We start from the raw sequence: 19509 nt of genomic DNA on the forward strand, positions 1-19509 counted from the left end.
ATGCATTAAAAAAATGAAACTGTAAAATATATATAATGTCTTACAGTGATCATTGTGTAGTTTCATTAAATAGGATTATAAAATGTGTATAGAAATTAATTAAATAAATAAATAATAATTTTATTTAAAACCTCAGTGAGCAAGACGAAGACGACTATGGCAAGGAACACAAAACACCATAAGATGTTGGTTAATGGAGAAAATAAACTTTGGGAGACACCAGCATCATTATGGGGGCCAGTTCCCCTCTGGCTAAACAACATGAGTATAATGCCAATATTACTTATTTGTGTGCAGTGCAAGTCATGGTTTTAAATTGTTTTAATTAAGCATTAAGGTCCAGTGTTTTAAAAATAAAAAGAAAAGATTTTTTAAATCTTTAAGATGAATGACTAATGTCTTAGTCTGACTGCAGAAGTTCACATAGATGCATTGTCCTTTGTTAGTTGACTGATTAAGCTTTTGTTGGCAATTAAATGATAGTCAATGTATTCCATTTTTAGATGAAGTCCATCAATAGACAAAGTTGATGCAGGCAGAGATAATTGATAAGGTGAATCACTGTTCAACCTGCATGTAATTTCGGTGAGGTTTGGTTGGGTCCATCGTAAGTCCAAGGTTAAGGCAGTGGCATATGAAGTATCTGATGTCTTACAGTTGGAGTTGGCATCATTTCATTCTCTGAAGTCAAAAAACTGAAGTGATGTCTGGCTAGCACCGGCTGTAGTTTGTCGTCATCTCTCAGCGACATGTAGCAGTAGAGTCCGACACCAAGTGGGAACGGAGCTGGATCATTCAGGCTCTGGTAAACCTTGGGATATGAATCCCAAAAACGAAGTAAAGCAGCCTAATTGTGAGTTGATGGATAAATGAGGTGTATGCCTGGCTAAATAGATGAGTGTTTAGTCTTGACTTAAACTGAGTTAGTGTTTCTGCATCCCCAACAGTGTTAGGAAGACAATTCCATAGTATAGGAGCCAGATAGGAAAATGATATACCTCCTTTTGTGGATTTTGATATTCTTGGAATTGTTACCAAGCCAATCATAATGAATGTGACAGAACAAAGCATGACAGAAGGTCACTTAAGTACTGTGGAGCTAGACAAGCTTTGTATGTTGTTAACACAATTTTTAAATTAATATGAAATTTAACAGGTAGCCAATGTAATGATGATAAAATTGGGCTAATATGATCATATTTCTTGGTTCTGGTCAGCACTCTGGCAGCTGCATTTTGAACCAATTGAAGTTTATTTATTAAACTTGCTGGACATCCTCCCAGTAATGCATTACAATAATCTAATCTTGAGGTCATGAAAGTATTTTTTCGCCGATTGTTAGAAAAATGATGAAACACAGTTTTCTGAGGTGCTGTGACAGTTGATAGTATAGTTCACATTTTTTTCTGATTATTTTAATTTTAGCAGTTAATTAAGTAATTACTATTGTGCTGCAACAGAATATCAGGTTCAGTCAATGCTTTATTCCAAACCAATTTAGCCACAGTACTGAATAAACACCTAGGACAGTTGTGGTTATTCTCTTAAGTTTGTTAAAATATGCTGACCTGGCAGCTTTTAGTGCCTGTCTGTTGCTAAAGACACTATCCTTCCATGCACCACGAAAAACTTCTAATTTTGTATTCTTCCGCTTGCACGCCGAGCTGCTCTCTTGAGAGCATGAGTGTGATCATTGTACCATGGTGCTTTTTTCTTTGTTTCTTTAATCGAAGGGGTGTGTGACACTATCAAGAGTGATATTTATATGTAGTATATATAGTGATATTAAGACTGTATATATTTTCTGTTATTTCATCACGTTTTTAGACTTTTTAGCTTACTGAGTATGTGAGACAATTCAGGAAGATTTCTAGTGAAGCTATCTTTAGTGGTTGAAAGAAAAGTTCTACCTGAATGATAGCGTGGCATAGATTGAGTGACATTAGCTGATCGTCACAAACAAGAGATGAGGTAATGATCTGAGATGTCATCGCTCTGCGGTAGAATTTCTATAGAATCAACATCAACTCCATATGACAGAATTAAATCTAGCATATGGTTATGGTGATGAGTTGGTCCTGTCACATATTGTTTGACTCCAAGTGAGTTGAGAATATCAATAAATACTAATCCTAACGTGTCATTTTTATTATCTTATGTGAATGTTGAAGTCACCAACAATTAAAGCTATTTCTACATTAACTAATAGATCAGATAGAAAATTAGAAAATTCACAAAGGAAACCAGAGTGAGGTCCAGGGGATCTATATACTGTAGGAAGGGCAAAAGACGACAGAGATTTTTTATTTATATCTGACGGTGTCATTTTAAGCATTATTAGTTCAAAAGACTTAAACTTATATCCTGTCCTCTGAGTAACAACAAAAACTTAACTGTAAATTGTAGCAACACCTCCTCTGTGATCCTTCAGAAGAGGCTCGTGTTTATAACAATAACCTGATGGAGTAGATTCATTTAAACTAATATATTCATCGTTTAAGCCAGGTTTCAGTCAAACAGAGTGTATCCAAACTATGATCTGTAATAGTTTCATTTACGATTAGTGTTTTGGTAGATAGAGATATAATGTTTAGTAGTCCTACCTTTCTATGATGTTTATCTTATATTATTTTAATTTTTGTAATTTTTTTTATTATTTAGTGAGAGTTTTGTGTTTGGTAGATCAGAGAACAGTCACAGTCTCTATATTATATCTAGACGATACAGTCTCTATGTGTTACTAGCTACCTCTCAAGGTAGCTAGTAGATGTTCAGGTTAACCAGTTTGTGTGCTTCCTGACCTGGGCCCCAGTTACTGAATTAGTATTAAGACTATGAGCCAAATTACTACAGAGGAAAGCAGCACCTTCCCTGGAGGGATGGAGTCCATCTCTCTTTAGCATGTCAGGTCTACCCCAAAAACTCTACCAATTGTCTTTAAATCCTATGCTATTCTCCAGACACCACTCCATTTTAGTGACACTAATCTACTATAAACCTTGTCACCATGATGAGCAGGGAGTGGGCCAGAGCATTTTACAGTGTCTGACATCGTTTTTCACAGTTCACACACCTCTTTAACATTATCTTTAGTGATCTCCAACTGGTAAAGCCAGACATCATTAGTCTCAACAAGAATACAAATGTTAGAAAATCTACGTTTAGCATTAGCCAGTACTTGCAAATTTGATCTGATGTCAGACGCCCGAGCTCTGGAAGACGCCCGAGCTCTGGAAATGCATTTAAAAATAGTGGCTGGAGTCTCTTTTCCACGTTCCTTACAATAGAATCACCAATTATTAGGGCTCTTTCAACATGATTATCAGTGGGTAAATCACTGAGTGGGGAGAATCGATTGGATACCCTAACAGGAATGGGAGAGTGGTGTCGTTTTGCTGAGCAAGGATGCTGCAAGGAGACGTCACCCAATCGCCCAGCTGCAGGGGCTCTAGAGCCAGAACCAAAGTGTGTGTGTTGCTCTCTGTACTACCAGCATCTGAAACAGTATCTACCGGCTCCACTAGCGTTTGGATGCGTGTCTCTAGCTCATTAACCTTCTCCGTCAGCCTGACTAATTCCAATTTATCACAAGTGTATCCCTCATTGATGAACAAAGAAGCTATAGTAAACATGTGGCATGCAATGCAGGAAGAATAACATGAGTGAATGCCATGACTTACTGCAATTGTTTATTGTTTTTGTTGTTGTTTTGGTTGTTCTTGAGTGGTGAGGATTTGAGATCGATGTGGTTCCTAATCAGCAGATGTTTGAGATTGATGCAATAATCTGTGTAAAACACAGTGGAGAAAATGGATGCATGCAGTTGATATGCGAGATGTAGACAAGCTGAGATTTTATGTATTTTGACCATGGTGAATGTGGTGATGTGCTGAACTATGCACTGTAAGAAATGATTTGGTTTATCTTAAAAAAGTAAGCAACATGGTTGCCTTAGAATGCTGAACGGACAGCGACAGGCTGAAGAGGGCCGCAAAATGGCGCCGCAATATGCAGAAGTGGGCCACGATATGCAGAAAATGACAGCGACACCCAATTTCTATGTAAAATCTAGGCCATATTCCTCTTCCCAGTACCGCCTCTGGGTATATTATAAAACAACAAATGAGCAAATATGTGAGAAGGTGCTTCCTTTAGTGTGTGAATATGACTTAATAATACTTATCACACTGAGAGATTATCACACTGATTGTTTTTACAGTCCAATATAAAGATACAATTGTTGATTTTATTTGTTCATCTCCAGGGATTACTTTGACTACTTCAAAGTAATCCTTCTTTCACCAGTATGTTATAGTTTGTGCGGTCTGTGCAGGAATTCCCACATTATGAAGGCCAAAATTTCAATACAATCCCACACCAAATTCAGAACCTGTTATAAAATACATAACAATATAACTTTATAACATAAATAACTAGAATGTGCTTTGCCTTGAAGTTTATAACAATGATTGTAATTCTCTTCAATTGCCTGGTCCAGTTCCCTATCGAGAGGTCTCTCCTATTGCGTAAGTAGCTTACGCTATGGGAAAACTCAGTTTCTCGAGAAATATTGAAGTCTTTATGTAAAACGCATTGCAGCTGCACAGCAGACAGTAATGAGCGAGGCAGCTCGGTCATTGGCTGTGCTGCGGCAACTGCTCGAACCAATGACGGGGCGACTCTGAACGCGCGACCAATGGGGGCGCTACCGCGTTCGCGCGCTCAGAGCCCGCCGAAATTAGCATAGCCAGGCTATATAATGGGCACCCCGTCATACAAGTTCCTTTAGATTTAATCTCCTTCAGCGAACACCTTCTCTTCGCTGGATCCTCCGGATTGTTGGAGTCTTTCGTCGTCGAAAAGCCTACAGCAGGACTGCTTAGAGGACGCCGGCGCCTTCAGCCGCCTTCAAAGCCTTCTGCTACGCCATCCGGCGCACATCGCATATCCTTTACTGCAAGCGCTCGCCCCCGCAACACTTTTTAAAGTAAAAAAGCAATTTTTCAAGGCGTTGTTTCAAATGCCTTCAGCCTGCGCCTCGTGCAGAGGCCCTCTTCCTGACGGAGATCGGCACGTCATTTGCACTCGCTGCCTGGGACCGGACCATGCAGAAGCTGCACTCATTCAGGGCGGATGCCCCGAATGCGACTCCCTGGGCCGCTTTCGCCGCAAACGAGCCTGCTTCCACCGTGCTGCCACCAACCGCGCAAGAAAAAGTGCTGCTCACAGAGGCTGCCGGAGCACGTAGACTTCGGTGACGTCACGCCGGCCCAGTCCCCGCGTGCGTCACCGCTACCAGAGATCTCCCCGCCGCCAGTCCATTTCACGAAAGCGGACCTGCACCCCTCCAGCAGAGCGGTGGGTCTCGTCTCGTTTGGCACGTCAGGGGACGACGATGAAAAGGATGACAGCTTTTCTATCAACGCTGCATCCGACGACTGGCCGGGCTTGTTCGACCCCGCGCCATCGACATCAGCGGACACGAGCGCAGGCACCAGCATGGACTCTGAGATCGTCTGTATCCTGTCCAAGGCCGTGGAAGACCTCGGGCTCGACTGGTCTTCTCCAGAAGAACCCACCCGCAGCCGGCTGGACGAGTGGTTCCTGCAGGGGCGCCGGCAGGCCCCCCGACAGAGACCCTCTCCTTTCTTCCCCGAAGTCCACGACGAACTCACGAAGTCGTGGAAAGCCCCGCACTCTGCTCGCCTAAAGCCTTCTTTTTCTTCCTCGCTCTCCTCAGTGGACGCGCGAGAGAAAGAGGCTACGAGGCAACTCCGCCCCTCGAGGAGGCCGTGGCCAACCATCTGTGCCCACCCTCCACCGCTGAATGGAAGGCCAAAGCTTCTCATCCCTCGAAGCCCTGCAGATCCACGTCAGCTCTCGCCGGTCACGCATATGCCGCCGCCGGCCAAGCTGCATCAGCGCTTCACTCAATGGCGGTCTTACAAGTCTATCAGGCCAAACTTCTCCGCACCATGGACGAGTCTGGACCTGAACCTGAGGCTTTCAAGGACCTGCGCAGCGCCACGGACATAGCCCTGCGAGCCACAAAGGCCACCGCCCAATCCATCGGCCGGGCCATGGCTAACTTGACTGTCCTTGAGCGCCATCTGTGGTTGACGTTAACGGAGATGAAGGACGCGGATAAGGCGCCATTCCTTGACACGCCTATCACTCCGAGCGGCCTGTTCGGACCGGCGGTGAAAGAATTCGCTGAACGCTTCACTGAGGCCCGGAAGGATTCGCAGGCTATGCATCACTTCCTGCCCAAGCGCTCCAGCTCATCTCAGAAACCGCCTCAGCAGCAGCAGCGAGCCAGGGCGGCGCCTCCCGTCTCCCAGCGAAGGAGCAGACCTGAAAAGGATGCTCGACGCCGCTCGCATTCTGCTGGCCGAAGAAAGCCGCATGAGCAACGAGGTCCTCGGCCCAAGATCACACTGAACCCAGAGCCTCGTAAGTCTTCCTAGCAATAGGAAGAAAAAGAGAGAGTACGCGTCCCGCAAAAGCCGGACTACTCTCTCTCAAACATGTAAAACATTACCCAGTCCCCTTACAGGCGGCTGGAAATGTCTATACAGCAGTCAATGGGCCAGTCAAAGAACTCGCTCACCTGCAATCAAACGCTGTTTTTACGGCGACACACAGAAATCACGAAAAGAGTCATTTTCTGCCTGTGTCACTAAGGGTTCACATGTCCACACTAAAGTGTGCATTCCCACATATCAATACTGTCCAAACAGTGCCAAATACCTCCCCAGTTCAGGCTGGACGTCACAAAAATGTAGATCGTGTGCCTATTTTCATGTATGCACCACTACACACAAGCACTGTTCCCACAGTTATATACACTTCCCCAGTAAAAACAGGAAATACTATAAATGTAGCGCGCGTGCCTGCTGTACTGCACGCACCCCTACACACAAACACTGTATGCATAGCCAAGACATCCCCGCCGCGAGCGGAAGACTTTATGGACGTGGTGCGCGTGCCTACTACAGTATGTGCACCCCCACCCATAAGCGCTGCCCATACAGTTCCAAACAGCTCTCTATCTCATGCCGCAAGCATCACAGATGCAATGCGCGAGCCAAGAAACTCCCCGCTAAATGCGGGAAGCTTTATGAATGTGGCGCGCGTGCCTATTACGATGTATGCACCCCCACCACAAAACACTTTCATACAGTTTCAAGCATCTCTCCGACTCATGCCGCGAGCATCTCGGAGATAGCGCGCGTGCCTGTACTCTCACACGCACCCCTGCACTCGGCACTCAACTCGGCGGCTCAGCGCGCACCTGCGCCTCTGAGAGCTGTAGACTCTGTGTTAGCACAAGGCAATTTGCCGGTGGGGCCCATACGTCACTGCGACACGCCCCCAGCCAGCATTCAGCCCATATCTGTGCGAGCAGAAGCCTGGGAAAACATCCCCGACATGCCGAAATGGGTTTTGAACATAATAAAACACGGTGGCCTCCGCCCCATCCTAGATCTCAGACATCTGAACAAAGCTTTAATGATTCGCTCGTTCAGAATGTTAACAACCAAACATATCCTCGCGCAAGTTCGCCCCGGGGATTGGTTTCTATCAGTGGATTTGAAAGACGCTTACTTTCACATTCCGATAGCACCTCATCACAGGCCTTTTCTGAGATCGCTTTGGAGGGACAGTCATACCAGTACACTGTACTACCATTCGGCCTATCATTGGCCCCCCGTACATTCACGAAATGTATGGACGCGGCACTTTCCCCCCTGAGACAGCGGGGAGTGCGAATACTGAATTACCTCGACGATTGGCTAATCATAGCACAATCAGAGGATCAGTTAACGACGCACAGATCTTGGATTATCAGCCATCTAGAATGCCTGGGTTTGAGAATCAATTTTGCAAAGAGCGTGCTATCCCCCAGCCAGAATATCTCTTTTCTGGGAATAGTGCTAGACTCAGTGCAGATGACAGCGCGCCTCTCATCAGAGCGTGCGCTCTCTATTCGACGCCTTGCAACATCATTCAGAACGGGCGTGCACGCCCCCCATCAAACGATTTCAAAGAATGCTCGGTCTCATGGCCTCGGCATCAGCTGTACTCCAGCTAGGATTGTTGCACATGCGTCCTCTCCAGCGCTGGCTCAAGAGCCGTGTCCCCACTCACGCGTGGCACTCGGGCCACTTTTTGATCAGAGCGAATCACGGCTGTATAAAAGCCCTGACGCCCTGGAAAGCCATCAACTGGTATCAAACTGGTGTGAGTTTGGGCGTGAATGCGCAGAGAAAAATGATCACGACAGATGCCTCCAAAATAGGATGGGGGGCCCTTTACGAGGGCAGGCCTGTCTCCGGCTTTTGGTCAAACCCGGAAAAGCGCCTACACATAAACTGTCTGGAAATGAAAGCGGTCGCCTTGGCTCTCAGAGCCCTGCTTCCGTATTTGAAAAACGAACACGTCCTGGTCCGAACGGACAACATGACGGTAGTTTCGTATATAAATCGCCAGGGTGGACTCAGGTCGAGCTCCCTGCACTCTATGGCCAGGGAGCTCATCCTATGGTCACAGCACCACCTGCGCTTGCTAAGAGCAGCGCATGTGCCAGGCGCCCTGAACCAGGGGGTGGACATGCTGTCCAGAGACAAGGTTCTCCCAGGGGAATGGTCTCTCCACCCCCTGACGGTGCAGTGGTTATGGCAAACCCTTGGCTACCTCAGGTCATCAGTCGGATCAGGGAAGTGAAATGTGCAGTGCTCCTGGTAGCCCCACTCTGGAAAAACCAGACGTGGTTTCCAGAACTAATGCAGATGATGCAATCTGCCCCATGGCCGATTCCGTTGAGGCTAGACCTCCTCAGGCAGGCCAACGGGATGATTTTTCATCCCCGCCCCGATCTGTGGGCCCTCCATGCATGGCCCCTCAACGGGTTCCCGAGAACCTCCCCAGTGGAGTATAAGTGGAATATTCACTTTGCTTTAAGGCTCAGGCATCTGCCTCTGGCTTTATAGAGCGAAGTCAGAACGCACAGCATTTTGCAGGGTGTTCCCATAGCGTAAGCTACTTACGCAATAGGAGAGACCTCTCGATAGGGAACGACTCGGTTACTAACGTAACCTCGGTTCCCTGAGAGGAGGGAACGAGTATTGCGTAAGCTGCCGTGCTTGTGCTTGGTCAGTTCGCTTCAGTCGATTGAACCTAAAGGAACTTCGTATGACGGGGTGCCCATTATATAGCCTGGCTATGCTAATTTCGGCGGGCTCTGAGCGCGTGAACGCGAGGCGCGCCCCCATTGGTCGCATGTTCAGAGTCGCCCCGTCATTGGTTCGAGCAGTTGCCGCAGCACAGCCAATGATCGAGCTGCCTCGCTCATTACTGTCTGCTGTGCAGCTGCAATGCGTTTTACATAAAGACTTCAATATTTCTCGAGAAACTGAGTTTTCCCATAGCGTAAGCTACTTACGCAATACTCGTTCCCTCCTCTCAGGGAACCGAGGTTACGTTAGTAACCGAGTCGTTTTTAATAGCAAATCTGGCCTGACCAAATAATCAGTGAAGGAAGATGAATGAATTGAAGCTGCTATAGTGAGCAGCCCCCTCTGTTGGTCAAAATAAACAGCACACTGTAAGCTTTGCTGCTCGGGCTGTTTCTTGCCATATGATATTTTACTATGCGGGCTGTTTTGAACGCTCAGGAAAAACTGGGACATTTTTTGGGGACAGCTCCAGTTGGGGACAGACCACCAAAAACCGGGACTGTCCACGGAAAACAGGGATGTCTGGTGAGCTTGTGCTTTTACATCTTTAAATATCTTCATTCACTGTTGCCTTTGGAAAAGGACAGACAGCTGAGCTGCCTGCCCGAACCAGAGCATTAATCCACATGGAATGCAAACAGATATTCACTTGTTAGTGAGTCAGCAAATTAACGAAGTGAGAGACTGATAATAAGGTGTGCTCTCACCTCCATGTTTACCTCAATCTTATAAAAACAGCTCTGGGGGACAGCAACCCACAGAAAATATCTTTTAAAAGACAAAGAGAAAGCAAGAGAGAGATAAATGTGAATTTAAATGCAGCATTAATTTCTCAAGACAATGTTTCTCAGTTTGTGATTAAACAGTCCTGCAGCAAATATGTTTGAGAAAATAATAACAGTACATAAATTTAAATATTAAAAAATCTAAAATACAAATATTTTGAAATGTAACTGAATACTGTATAAACCACAAATTTTTCTGAAGTAGCACTGTAAAATCCACAACACCAGTGGATACAGTTTCAAAGAAGGGCAACTTTTTCCTCCCTTGAGCTCATTGTTTTCCCATTAAGGTCCTAAAGCATGGCATGAATGTGAGGGGGAGCTGTAAAATATAGACAAGAAATCACTTGAGAGGAGGCAGTGCTTCCATGACGCTGTGATTGACTGATTAGTCGTCAATACAATGATGCCTCAGGGCTCCAGACTGCAATAGCCAGTTTCAGAACCCCAGTTTCAGAACACCAGCGCCAGAACCTGAAGTGAGGGGCGGAGCTTACGTTCTAAACCGAGTAGCGCCACCTAACGTTTTGGAGAGTAGGCTACACCACCAGTTTCAGAACCCCAGCGCCAGAACCTGAAGTGAGGGGCAGAGCTTACGTTCGAAACCGAGTAGCGCCACCTAACGTTTTGGAGAGTACTTTGCTTTTATTACAGATGAAACATCATACTTTATACGTATGTTATAATGATTCTTTAAGGTACAGTACAATAAGCACTTTAAAACATTGATCTTGTGTAATATAATTGTATATAGTTATCCGTTTCATTGTATTATGAGAGTTACTTCCTGATCATGATGGTGAAAAAAAATGCTTGAAACTTATGGGCATTTTATATAAAATATACTTTTTTCACAAGAACATGTGCAGTATGCATTTTTCTTTATGTAAAATAAAACATGTCAAAAAACTAAAAAAGAGAAAAAATTCAGCATAATTTTAAAAGAAACAATAAAAATATATACAACAAATGACCAATTCACCCCTAGGCCCATTTTATCATGACAATCCTGTATAAATTGAACTTAAAATGTATCAAATGAGGAATTCACTCTCAGGCCCATTTTGTCCTTACATTCTTGCTAAAATAACTCCATGTCATCCCTGAACACAAAATGAAATAGAAAGGGCTCTCTGGAAGCTTCTGACTGTTCCAGGAGATTGTTGCGGGCCTTTTCCTTGTGGTCTTCATTCATTCGAAATGTCTCTACAAGAGATGAAAGCACCACACAATAATCTCAACCTAAAAAAAAAACCTCAACTATAAGGTAACATTAACTCACAAACAATGCATATAACAGAGGAACGTGGAACAAACACTTTAACACCTTCACAAGATGTCTTCAAAACGTCACCGCAAGGCTCATTTACAACACGAAAAATGTATCGAACCATCCGTAGATATTTTTTTTTAATACAGTAAAGTATGACAACATATTCAAGCTTCATTAAGATGATAAAGTTATGCACAAATTAAATATTTAGCAGATAAACGCTGAACTTAATATATGCGATAATTTTTCACAACATGATTTCAAAAACGTTACACAACTCACCATGCTCTCCGCCATGCTTGTCTCATTGTCAATAACTCCGCCCCTCACTTCAGGTTCTGGTGCTGGGGTTCTGAAACTGGGGTTCTGAAACTGGTGGTGCTGCGGGTCTGCAGCTGGATATGTCTCCCAGACTGCGACCAAATGGTCGCATTTTGTGACCAAAATTTGAGTGTGTGCGACTGAATTTTACATCCAGTCGCACATGTGCGACCAGTAAATTTGTGCATTTTTTTTTACAAGTTAAACGTGGAAGTTGCGCGTTAATGAATCCGGAATGTGATGAGTGTGAGAAGAATAGGGAATGGCCACTGTAACTGGCTAATGCGTGGAGGGGGAGGGTCTATAATCGACCGCGCATAAACATCTGTGGGAGACAGACAAAATATCACAACCTTCTATGCGCATCTGAGCAATTGACTCGTTCTTCCGACCTGCGGCTAGTGTGCCAGTGCCACAGTCTGATGATGTGTCCGAGGTTTGTGTTGCGAAAAAGTCCCGAACCCACCATTTTCGGGAAGAGTGGGTTTCGAGATTTCAGCTGGCTGAAGTACTGTAAGGAGACGAACTCCACGAACTGCGAGTACTGCAGTCGCTACCCCAAAAAATGCGGGAAACACAAAGTTTGCCGACAGTGCAGGCACGTCGCAGTTTAAACGCAATGCTTTAGTTAAACATAGTCTCAGCCTTAGCACAGAGTATGCCGTGATATGTTCATAAATCAAAAAGCAACGACACTGCCAGTTGCTTTTAGAAGACAAGAGGCTGTAAATCAGAGCACAGATGAGGCAGAGATGATGTTGAAATTTAACACGACCTACTTCGTTGCTAAGGTGGAGCTACCCTTCACCAAATTCAAAAGCCAGCTCGACCTTCAAAGGAAGAATGGCTTAAAAATTAACGAAACATACAACAGTGATACAGCATGCGCACAATTTGTTGGAGTAATTGCAGATACTCTGAAGGGGAAGAAATTAGTAGAAATGTGAATATTTGGTTAGCATGTTGATTTACGGTGTGTGCCCCTACATTTTCTGGTTGTGCCCCTAAAATTTTCAGTTGGGGGCCACTGTGCTCCTAGTGAAAAAAGTTAGTCTGGAGCCCTGTGCCTGCCTGTCTTGTTTGGAACCAATTTGAATGGGTCAAACTGGTGGAAATGAACAGACTAATTACAAAGTAAACAACTCACCCATTCAGACATCACTACTTTTGGTCACATCCACATCTAAATGTTCTTGAAAATAACTTGAATTGAGTGAGGCAATGTTTAGCTATCTTAAGGTGAGGTATGTTAAAGGCAAATTTCACCCAAAAATTACAATTCTGTCATAATTTATTCGCCCTCATGGAACAGATTCACTTTGTTGTGTTAAAAAGGTAACACCTTACAATAAGGTTCCATTTGCTAACATTAATAAATGCATTAGTCATCATGAATAAACAATTAACAATATATTTGTTACAACATTTATTAATCTTTGTTAATGTTAGTTAATAAAAATATAATCGTTCACTGTTACTTACAGGTGTACATTTTATTAGTATGTGCATTCACTGGGATCGAACCCATGATCTTGGTGTTGCTAGCATTATGCTTTTAACTGTTGAGCTACAGACTCAGTTTAACAGTAGTAAACAGTTTTTTGCGGAGAATTCAAAATGCGGTGAGGTGTTAAGCCAGTACTGCAGTAAAACTTGTTATTATATCATCTGAACTTCACAAGAGACTTCAATCTAGTGAGAGGGGTTATGGTAAAACATTACATTAAGGCTCCATATGTAAAGGGTTTATAAAGGGGTTCATTAATGGCTAACAACTCATCAACAAATGCATTATAAATCATTTATATGCAGTTATAAAAACATGAATAAAAAGGGTGATTTTCATGCGATTCTTTCCAAACAGTGAGCCAATATATACTCACGTTACAAACGCTTAATAAAGTTACTTATTACCAGTAATGCTATTTTAATCAAAATCATGAACTTTCTTAATTCATGATTCATGTCATGATGCAGCCATGATTATGTCAAAATATTCAGGTAGTTAGATTAAAAGGTGTTGCGTTTGTGTTTTGTCACTTTCCTTGTCACTTTGATGTAAAAATGAATGGTGCTACTCCAGTGCTTCACCCTGTCTAACCTACTGTTTTCTGTAAAAACACTATTCAGGTCTTAATGCTCTTCTACAGCAATGTCAAATCATTCTGATTCTCTCTTGTTTATCAAAAATATATAGATTTTCCACAAACCCTTCATTTTATGGGCTATTACTGAAAAATCATTAATTGTACCTTGCAAAGCTTTAAATTTTGATGTTTTTATCAACCTAACTAACCTCAAATAGGGTACATTAATGCAAAATGGACAACTACAATAACAATGTGTTACACATGAACCATTACAATCAATAACCTATTAAATTGTACATTAATGTTAAGTGAACACCTGTGAACCATTTATTAATGAGATACCAACATTAGTAAAGTGAACAATTTATTACGTTTCTGACATTAGTAACCTATGAAAGTGTACCATAATGTAAAGAAGACCCGTGAACAATTTAATAATGAGTTACTGGCTTTAAGAACATATGAAAGTGTTCCTTAATGGTAAGTGAACACCTGTGAACCATTTATTAATGAGTTACCAACATTAGTAACCTATGAATGTGTACCTTATCCCTTTCACAGGTACGATCAAACTGGTGTGATTACACAAGGTTGGGCTCAGAAGCGTGTGATCAAACTGGTGCGATCTGTATTCGTGCTGCTGTTTACCAGCAAAGAGGTACTGAAATGGTTGTCATAATGAACCAGCTTCTCAAATAGTATTTTCAACATTACAATATCTTTATTACATTAAGTTACTCTTTCAGAAATTAATCAGAGTCAATTTATTACATTAAGTAGTCAAGTCAATTAAATGATTACTAATGCCAAGGTACGTTTTCAAAAAACGGTCTTACCATATTACATGTCTTAAAAAAAACATTGGTATGGGACTCCTTTGTTAAGTAAAAATCGTGTTTTGATGCATTTGAGGCAGTGATTAACCTTTAACAGATTTTTTTGTGTGTTTATTAATCATTGCTTTAATTATTCTTTTCACTCGAAAATCATCACAGGTACCATTTAGTTCCACATACTTTCCTCATTCAACTCTTATTTCTAGCAGGTGCTGGAAAAGAGCATCTTAAATTATCCTTGATAATTACACAAGTCATGTTCAAAAGAATCTATGACCCCTTGACATTTTCTCCTCTTCTGCTTTTACTGTGTTTGATATGGCGAGAAATGGTGGGCGAGAAAAGGTTGCACTTCTGTCCAAAGTTTTTGATCTTTTCTGAATTCTGATTAGGCAGGATGAGTTTAAGAATCCACAATCTGCCACCCAATTCCAAACATTCAGGATCCTTTCCTCTCAAAGAGGGCACAGCAGACAAACAAAAACATGTTTTCTCTGGCAAACAGCCATAAGATTATATAATTATCCTTCTTTAACTGACTCTTTCCTCTGTCAAATTGTTGCATGGAGAATTGCACTCTTCCCTTACAGCTCTTTCCTTAATACTATGCTGTTTAGGTGTTAATAACTGGTTTGCTTGCAACTACAGAAAAAAGAAAACAAGAAAATAAGCAGTGTTTAGATTAACCCAAGTCTGCGGTACAATGGCAACATGTTGTGCACATTGGAAATATTTCACTTATCCGGCAACGTGTCTGAGCAAGTAGGAAAAGACAGCACAAATACAAAAATCAAAAGCATACATCAAGCTGTGCACTAAATTCAAGCATAATTCAACACGCCAAAGCAGTATCTATTAATACCAGCAGCTAAGCGTACAAACAGCGCAAGGCCAGTCAAATAAAGGTTACGTACTAATTTTATTGCGCCCATATTTCGGCTCTAATTGCCACAGGCAGCAATTAGGTTGTGTAACTTAATTTTGAGCGGGCAGTGACCCGTGAGATTGCCTCTGCCTTCAGACAATGCATTCAGAACGCAATATTTGACAGAACTTCACGAAGAACAGAATAAGCAGTGGGAGTTTTACATACTGTATCCTTCACTCTCTCTACAGCCTTTCCCAGGCTTCTTAATTTCAGTTTCAAATTATTTGACTAGTCACTAAAAATTGGACCACAAAGCATGAAAATTATCTTTGTAAGTGAAAGAAGCAGTTTTTAATTCATAAAAGAAATATAACAAAATCAGGCAGACCCATAGGGAAAGATATTTGCTTGCTTTTTCAATAGTTCAGGAGACTTAATGGAGTTCATAGGTATGTCTCATTAAAGCTTTATTTCAGATGTTTCTCCTAAAATTCCTTACAAGAAATAAAAATAATGAGACCTACAGTAAGAGTATGAAGCAAGAAAATTAGTGTGGATGTCATAGCTCATTTAATTTGGTTTATGAAGAGTTTGATGAGAACTGTTTAAGACCAAATGTAAATATCTGACTTTTTGACTTTTGGCATCTTGGCAGATCTGTGCACAGTGTGTGACACTGTTGCTGAAACTCAATATATTCCAAGGTCTGAGAAGAAGGAGATTTTAGACCCATTCCTTCTCCATATAATCTCATTGGTGTCTAGGAGAAACAATTGATTTGAGATACTAAGAAATCTCATTTCTGATTTTTCTTTCCCATTGCAATAAACAAAATATTTGGGATCAGATATTTAATAAATGCTAGAGCACTCAAAATTGGAAAGTATCTCTTTTGAGGACATTGGAATCATACTTGCGGTCAGGATCCACAAAAGCTGTGGGCTCACCTCTCTCAATTAGTATGTGACGAGTGAGACCATCTCGGGTTGACCTTGTCACAGGGGCTTAAATGAATGTTGTAATAATATATCACTGGAAAGAAGTGACTGAGCCTCCATGCAGACACAATATTACCCCCAAGAGTTTAAAAGAATCAAAAACTTTCTTTCAAAGTCTGATGATTCTATTGAGAAGATATATACAAGACAACAAAGTGTGAATCTCAAAAATGGAGTCTAACACTTGAATTAATCCACGTGGATTCAAAAACACTTACAGATGTGTTAAATCTTTTCTTTTAGTCTTTATATTAACCTTGTTAGGTGAAACTTCCTGAGTGACTCACATTGACTTTTCAATCTATCTTTGTTTTTTTACTCTCTTCCCTTATTTCACCAGAGGAGAACAGGAAAAGGTGCAGAATATTCTAAAATAATGAAGCTCTTAGAGTCACAATGAACTATGTCATCCATCTTTAGGACTGTCACCCTGATTCTATATTTGAATGGCTTCAAAGGGAACGGAGATGTGACGTGCCAACTTCTGTTTCGTTGGGAGTGTCTGACTCGTTTAATGTTTGTGAACTTCACAGGAGCACAATGATGTTTGCTCTCTTTATGAAGAGTTTTAGGTGTCTTGTTTTTGAAGATTTCATCCAAAACTTTAGGAATCCTGTATTGTGTCTGTTTTATAATACACTCTATGAAAGTTTGAAGAGCACTGGGGTGAATTCTGGCAAATTGACATTTAGATGACTGTCAAAAGTGGCCCAAATTACCTGCTATCACTCTAAAGTCTTTTTAATGCAAGTCAAGATACTTGGCCACCATTTTTTAACGTAAGAGGGCCCGTACAGGTACAGCTCCTGTCTTCATGAATAGGGAAAGACCAAAATCTCCAAAACGTTTGGTCAAGATTACTATCAAACATATTTAAAATCATAAATTGGTGTCAGAAATTGTCCTTTATAAGTTAAACTCCAATAAAATGCTATTTTTAGGCTGGACAAGCAACTGAGAATATTGTTTCTCGAATAAACTGAAAGGCGTTTGATTTTTTAATGGTAAGGAAGGACTTGCACTCCCACAGCAACCATATTAGCATTACAATTGTTCTCATGAATATATATAAATGACCCATCTCATCCTATTATGTCACTGATTCACCCTAAATCAGTTAAAAAAGCTCAACAATCAGGATTATCCCTCTATTTGTACAATGCACAAATTAAAATGCTACATAATTGTACAGCTAAAATGTGATAAGCTATGCATTATATAATTATATTATATATATATATATATATATATATATATATATATATATTTTCTGGAAAACTGATGACATTAGGTACAATATATTATAGATTTGTTTTTCTTATTCTCAAACCAATATGAACTGATAGCATTTCAAACTCGAAGAAACTTGGAACAGCTCATTTAGTTTTAGCTTCATAATTTGAAGCTATTGCTAAATGTATTGCTAAAAAAACTTGTCTACACATGTTAGCCAGCTAGATCTGTGGTTCTCAACCAGGGGGCAGGGCCCACTGGTGGTCTCAGAAAACTTCCAAGGGGGCCTCAAGATGACTTAAAAATAAAAACCTAAATTAATGAATCAAAAGAGTTTGAGACCTACAAATTAACATCAATATTTAACTATTAGGATTAAGGCTGCATTTTGTAGATGCATCTTTAGTCTAGTGCATGGCTTGATCAATACGTACATTTTAAAAATGGGAACAAACAGAAGGAAATAACTGTCAAAGACAGCTTGACCGTGTGATTGAGCAGGGTTGGTTATTACAACTCATATGAAAGGACTTGCAGAATATTAGAACATTTGTATCATGTTATGTGTGTGCGCATGTGAGATGTGCCAAGTCATTTCATGACATTTAATCAGGAGGAGGGAATAAGATTGGCATGAGAGAGAGAGAGAGAGAGAGAGAGAGAGAGAGAGAGAGAGAGAGCAATATATGGCAACCTTTAAGCAAACCTTAGTCATTCATCAGTCAGTTCTCAATTTGATACTCCTCTCCATGTATCTGGTGGTCTCTGGTTTGCATGTCAATGCAGTGCGCAGGTGGCACTATCTCTATGCAGAAGCTCAGCCGAGAAAAACATAGTTGTGATTGATGACTCCGGACACTTCTGATTGCATCTCTGTTACCACATAAATCACACATTTACTGATGCAACGCTGATGTGTTTTACCCACCAGTAACTAAGGAAGGCCAGGGAGATTGGCCTAACATGGCAACACAGATCACCCGTTAAACACAGTGAGTGTTGCAGCATCATAATGTGATCTTAAGGATGACATGGCCCTGATGATATAGGGCAAACTCTGATTAAGAAGCATTAGAATTCATGGGGGAACTTATTTATGCAGGCACAAAACTGACCAATTTTTTTTTAGCCACAACCACAAGCTCTTGTTTCCAGTGTTTGGAAAAAAAAAAACATTAAAAGAATAGTTGATCCAAAAAGGAAAACTTTCATCATTTACTGCCATTCAAGCACCAAAAAGGACAACACAGCACTACCAAAACACCATAAATCTGTGCGCTACAATTCCAAGTCTTCTGAAGCCATTCCTCTTAGCCTTGTGTGTAGAACAGATGGAAATGTTGGTCATTATTCACTGATAATCTCTGCATCTTAACAGCAGCTATCAAATCAAATATGGTGCCTTTGGCGTATCTTTGACATCATGACGTCATAAGACACGGCAATAATATTGGATGTTTACAAGTATGGTCACTATATGAAATGTCGGTGTGTGGAAAAAACAAAGGATACACCGATGTATCTGGCCACTTTTATTTATCAGTCATTTACTGACAAAATTAAAATCATGCGCATATCAGTCAAAAGCATGAAAACTGATGGTTTATTTCTAATTAATTACATACATTTATTGCATTGTATAAAATTGTACACTTTACGGTGCAAAGCAATACCTTATTTTGTGTACATATTTGTACCCTTAAGGAGATAAAAAGGTATGGTTTTTGTTCCCATAGGAACAAATCATATACATGTACCTTTAAAAGTACACTATAGGTCCTTAGTGTACAATTATGCACTCAAAACGAGTTATAAAATTGAACTAGAGGTACAAAAATTAGTATTTTGAAATTTGAGAGAACCATT

The sequence above is a fragment of the Xyrauchen texanus genome, chromosome 9, assembly GCF_025860055.1.
Source record: "Xyrauchen texanus isolate HMW12.3.18 chromosome 9, RBS_HiC_50CHRs, whole genome shotgun sequence".
Lineage (NCBI taxonomy): Eukaryota > Metazoa > Chordata > Actinopteri > Cypriniformes > Catostomidae > Xyrauchen > Xyrauchen texanus.